Genomic DNA, 5822 nt, shown 5'->3' with positions numbered 1-5822 from the left:
ATCAGGGTTTTGGCTGGTTTGGGTTGGCCTTTCTACTACACCCTGTCTTATCAGCAGGGTCTTGTGGCTTGTCCTGCCAAACTCCTCTCATTCAGCGTAATCACTATCAAAATGCCAGAGGCCCTTTTTGCATAAATTTGCAAGCGAATCCTAACAGTTACATGAAAATTTAGGGAAAGGTAAACCCAATACGACCCTAACAATTTTGAAAAAGAACAGGCCAGGTGCAGTGGCTAACCCCTCAGCACTCTGGGAGGCAGAGGTGGAGGATTGTTTGAGGCCAGGAGTTTGAGACCAGCCTAGGCAACATAGCAAGACCTCATCTCTACAAAAAAAATAATAATAAAATAAAATAAAATAAAACAAGGAAGAAGAAGAAGAAGAACAAAGTTGGAGGACCACATTTCTGGATTCCAAAACTTACAAAGTTACAATAATCAAGACAGTGTGGTACTAGCATAGGAAAAAGCAACAGAATTGAGTCCCGAAATAAACCCTTATAGCCTGTTGATTTGTGATAAGTATAATATAATTCTATAGAGAAAAAATAGTATTTTCAATAAGTAATGCTGAGACAAGTGAACATTTATGTGCAAAAGAATGAGGCTGGACCTTTATCTCACACTGCATACACAAAAATAACTCAAAATGGGTCAAAGAGCTAAAATCATAAAACTTTAGAAGAAAACATAGGTGTAATACCTCATAGGCAATTGATTTAGACAACGGTTTTTTAGGTATGACACCAAAAGCATAAGCAATAACATAAAAAACCGAAATCAAGTGAACTTCATCAAAATGTAAAACTTGTACTGTAAAAGTGAGAAGACAATCCATAGAATGGGAGAATATATTCGCAAAGATTGTACCTGATAAGAAACTAGTATGCAGAATATTAAAAAGAATGCTTACAACTCAACAATAAAAACAACCCACCGGGTGTGGTGGCTCACGCCTGTAATCCTAACACTTTGGGAGGCTGAGGCAGGCAGATCACCTGAGGTCAGGAGTTCCAAGAGCAGCCTGGCCAACATGGTGAAACCCTGTCTCTTTTAGAAATACAAAAATTAGCCGGGCATGGTGGTGGGTGCCTGTAATCCCAGCTACTAGGGAAGCCGAGGCAGGAGAATCGCTTGAACTCAGGAGGTGGAGGTTGCAGTGAGCCAACATTGCACAACTGCACTCCAAACCTGGGTGACAGAGCGAGACTCCAACTCAGAAAAATAAATAGATAAAAAATAAATAACCCAATTTTAAGATGAGAAAGGATTTGAGGCCGGGCACAGTAGCTCATGCCTGTAATCCCAGCATTTTGGGAGGCCAACGCAGTCAGATCATCTGAGGTCAGGAGTTCGAGACCAGCCTGGCCAATATGGTGAAACGCCATCTCTACCAAAAAATACAAAAATTAGCTGGGCGTGGTGGCAGACTCCTGTAATCCCAGCTACTCCCAACTACTAGGGAGGCTGAGACAGGAGAATTGCTTGAACCCAGAAGGCAGAGGTTACAGTGAATCAAGATAATGCCACTGCACTCCACCCTGGGCGACAGAGTGAGACTTCGTCTCAAAAACAAACAAAAAAACCTCACACATTGCTGGTGGGAATATAAAATGATGCCACTACTTTGAAAAGCAGTTTAGCAGTTCCTCAAAAGGCTAAACATAGAGTTACTATATGATGAGCACTCTCACTTCTAAGGTATATACCCAGAAGAACTGAAAACATATCCATATGAAAATTCATATACAAATATTCATAGCATCATCTAAATAGCAAAAAAGTGAAACAATCTAAATTTCGATCAACTGATGAATAAAATGTGGTATATCCACACAATAGAGTATCATTCAGCCATAAAATGTAATGAAGTACTGGTACACTCTACAGCATAGATGAACCTTGAAAACATGCTAAGTGAAGGAAGTCAGACATGAAAGGCCACATGTTTATTTTTATAAACTATTCAGAACAGGCAAATCATAAGAGACAGAAAATGGATTATTTGTTTCTAGAGGAGGATTAGAGTGGCAGCTCACTGGTATGGAGCTTCTTTCTAGGTAGATGGAAATGTTCCTGGAATTAGATAGTGGTGATGATTGCACAACTCTGTAAATATACTAAAATCCACAGCATCATATACTTTAAAAGGGCAGATTTTATGGCATGTGAATGACATTTCAATAAAAAGATGAGGAAACCTAGGATATGTCACAATCCCATGCCACAAACTACTTACACTTCCAATATAAGCACTACATCAACAATAGTTTACATCATGTTCAGTACATTGCTTGCTAAAGTAAGGTCATGAATATATCAAAATATTTTATAAAAGTTAAAATTTGCCGGGCGCGGTGGCTCAAGCCTGTAATCCCAGCACTTTGGGAGGCCGAGACGGGCGGATCACGAGGTCAGGAGTTCGAGACCATCCTGGCTAACACGGTGACACCCCGTCTCTACTAAAAAATACAAAAAACTAGCCGGGCGAGGTGGCAGGCGCCTGTAGTCCCGGCTACTCGGGAGGCTGAGTCAGGAGAATGGCGTGAACCCAGGAGGCGGAGCTTGAGGTGAGCTGAGATCCGGCCACTGCACTCCAGCCTGGGCGACACAGCGAGACTCCGTCTCAAAAAAAAAAAAAAAAAAAAAAAAAAGTTAAAATTTAGGAGATCCATCATTTCTCTTTTCATTCCATCACTGATTCATTCAATATATATTTATGTGTGTGCCAGGCTCTTCACCCGGTAAAGTGTTTAGGAGAGATACAAAGATAAAACTGATGAGAATTCTGCACTCGAGCTACAGCATACTCTCCAAGAATTACAGCGTGAGATGTAAAGTGAAAAGAAGTCTTGGAGGAGATTCACATGAAATAGTACTGTTCAGGAGAAGGGGCGATAATTCCAATGGAAGAGATAATGACTTCATGGAGGATAGAAGGAGACAGTATTTGAACTGCCCTTGAAGTATGGTTATATTTTGGGGATGTGGAGATGTGGGGTAGGGTAATATGCTGGGGTTCCAAATGGTCCAGAAATATACAATCACCAGAACCAAAGATCCCGGGGTAGGAACTATGAGCTGTTCAATTTGGCTGAGCTAACAGGTGTTTGGAGTGGGATCTTGAACAAGATGAAAATGAAGATACCAACTAGACAGTTAAAGACTTCAAATGTTTGACTGAACTGCAATTTTATTGTGTATGCATTTCAGAATCTTTTTTTTTTTTTTCATATTCTCTACAGATTTTTAAAACATTTTAATTTTAAGTTCTGGATACAAGTGCAGGATGTGCGGGTTTGTTATATTGGTAAACGAGTGCCATGGTGGTTTGCTGCACCTATCAACTCATCACCTAGGTGTTAAGCCCCACATGCATTAGCTAGTTATCCTGATGCTCTCCTTCCTACAGCCCCCACAATAGGCCCCAGTGTGTGTTGATCTCATTCCTGTGTCCATGTGTTCTCATTGTTCAGCTTCCGCTTACAAGTGAGAACATGTGGTGTTTGATTTCCTGCTCCTGTGTTAGTTTGCTGAGGACAATGGCTTCCAGCTTCATCCATGTCCCTGTAAAGGACATGATCTCATTCCTTTAAAAACAAAATTTTATTTCCATAGGTTTTTGGGGAACAGGTGTGAAGGGGTGGCCTGCCCCTCCACACCTGTGGGTGTTTCTCGTTAGGTGGAACGAGAGACTTGAGAAAAGAAATGAGACACAGAGACAAAGTATAGAGAAAGAGAAAGTGGGCCCAGGGGACCGGCGCTCAGCTTACAGAGGACCCACGCCGGCACCGGTCTCTGAGTTCCCTTAGTATTTATTGGTAATTATCTTTACCATCTTAAAGATAAGGGAGTGGCAGGACAATAGGATCATTGTAGGGAGGAAATCAGCAGTAAGACATATGAACAAAAACCTCTGTGACATGAATAAGTTTAAAGGAAAATGCTGTGCCTTGAGATGCATATGCAAACATCTCCATAAACCTTTCAGCATTATTTCAGCCTATCACATGGGGAGAAACCTTGGACAATACCTAGCTTTCCTAGGCAAAGGTCCCTGCGACCTTTGGCCCTGTACGTGTCCCTGGGTAGTTGAAATTAAGAGAATGGTGATGACTTTTAACCAGCAAGCTGCCTTCAGGCACTTGTTTAACAAAGACACATCCTGCACAGCCCAAAATCCATTAAACCTTGAGTCACCGCAGCACATGTCTCTTGCAAGGACAAGGTTGGGGGTAGGGTCACAGATTAACAGCATCTCAAATACAGAACAAAATGGAGTCTCTTATGTCTACTACTTTCTATACAGACACAGTAACAGGCTGATCTCTCTTTCTTTTCCCCACACAGGTGGTATTTGGTTACATGCATAAGCATTTCAGTGGTTATTTGTGAGATTTTGGTGCACACATCACCTGAGCAGTATACACTGAACCCAATTTGTATTCTTTTATCCCTCACCCCACTCCTACCCTTTCCCCTGAGTCCCTGAAGTCCACTGTATCCTTCTTATGCCTTTGCATCCTCATAGCTTATCTCCCACTTATGAGTCAGAGCATACAATGTTTGGTTTTCCATTCCTGAGTAACTTCCTTTAGAATAATAGTCTCCAGGTTGCTGTGAATGTCATTAATTCATTCCTTTTTATGGCTAAGTAGTGTTTAGGTGAGGTTATTTTTAAGTAATTAACATTGAGTAAAGAAGATTCATACATAGTGGCAAAGACACATAACTTCTAAGTATCTTAAACTACATCTAAATGATACCAAGACATGCAGTCAATTCTAAAAGTTCAGTTAATGATATTTAATAATACAGGAAAATATTCACAACATATTTTTGTGTAAAAAAAAAAAAGCAGACTTCAAAATGGACCATGCATTATGATTCCAATCATGTAAAAGCTACACATTAACAAAGATTAACAGGTATAAACAGGCCGGGCGCGGTGGCTCAAGCCTGTAATCCCAGCACTTTGGGAGGCCGAGACGGGCGGATCACGAGGTCAGGAGATCGAGACCATCCTGGCTAACACGGTGAAACCCCGTCTCTACTAAAAAATACAAAAAACTAGCCGGGCGAGGTGGCGGCGCCTGTAGTCCCAACTACTCGGGAGGCTGAGGCAGGAGAATGGCGTGAACCCGGGAGGCGGAGCTTGCAGTGAGCTGAGATCCAGCCACTGCACTCCAGCCTGGGCGGCAGAGCGAGACTCCGTCTCAAAAAAAAAAAAAAACAAACAAACAAAAAAAAAAAACAGGTATAAACAAATGTAAATTCATTCAACCATTGTGGAAGCATGTGATGATTGCGTGGTGGTGAATAATAGACTTTTTAAAAATTTGTGCCTTTCTGTATTTTCAAAACCATCTAAATATTACCTTTGTAGTTAGAAAAGAATATGTATTTTAAATCCATAATTCAACTGCTTATTTATATGATGTCAAACTGGATTAGGCTGAATTATCAGCAAGTGAATAAAATAGTTCCTTCATCCATGGAGAAACATCGATTTATGACATTCTTTGAATTCCTCTTCTGTTAGAATTCTTTATGAATTTAAAATAGAAACATGGCCAGACTCAAGATTTCAACACAAAGATTACATCATGTTCAGTATATTGCTTGCTAAAGTAAGGTCATGAATATATCAAAATATTTTACAAAAGTTAAAATTTAGGAGATCCATCATTTCTCCTTTCATTCCATCACTGATTCATTCAATATATATTTATGTGTGTGCCAGGCTCTTCATCCAGTAAAGTGTTTAGGAGAGATACCAAGATAAAACTGATGAGAATTCTGCACTCGAGCTACAGCATACAT

General features: G+C 40.5%; 1 long non-coding RNA gene across 1 annotated transcript; it reads left to right on the top strand.

Moving 5' to 3' along the window:
* Positions 1–2197: 2197 nt before the first annotated feature.
* LOC144333455 (uncharacterized) lies at positions 2198–5822 on the top strand. The gene is made up of 2 exons (XR_013402115.1): positions 2198–2306; positions 5635–5822. It is a non-coding gene; the product is annotated as an uncharacterized LOC144333455 (long non-coding RNA).

This window comes from Macaca mulatta, chromosome 12 (assembly GCF_049350105.2).
Source record: "Macaca mulatta isolate MMU2019108-1 chromosome 12, T2T-MMU8v2.0, whole genome shotgun sequence".
In the NCBI taxonomy this organism is placed as follows: Eukaryota; Metazoa; Chordata; class Mammalia; order Primates; family Cercopithecidae; genus Macaca; species Macaca mulatta.
The sequence above is the reverse complement of the archived record's forward strand: the minus strand, read 5'-3'. Positions and strand labels throughout refer to the sequence as shown.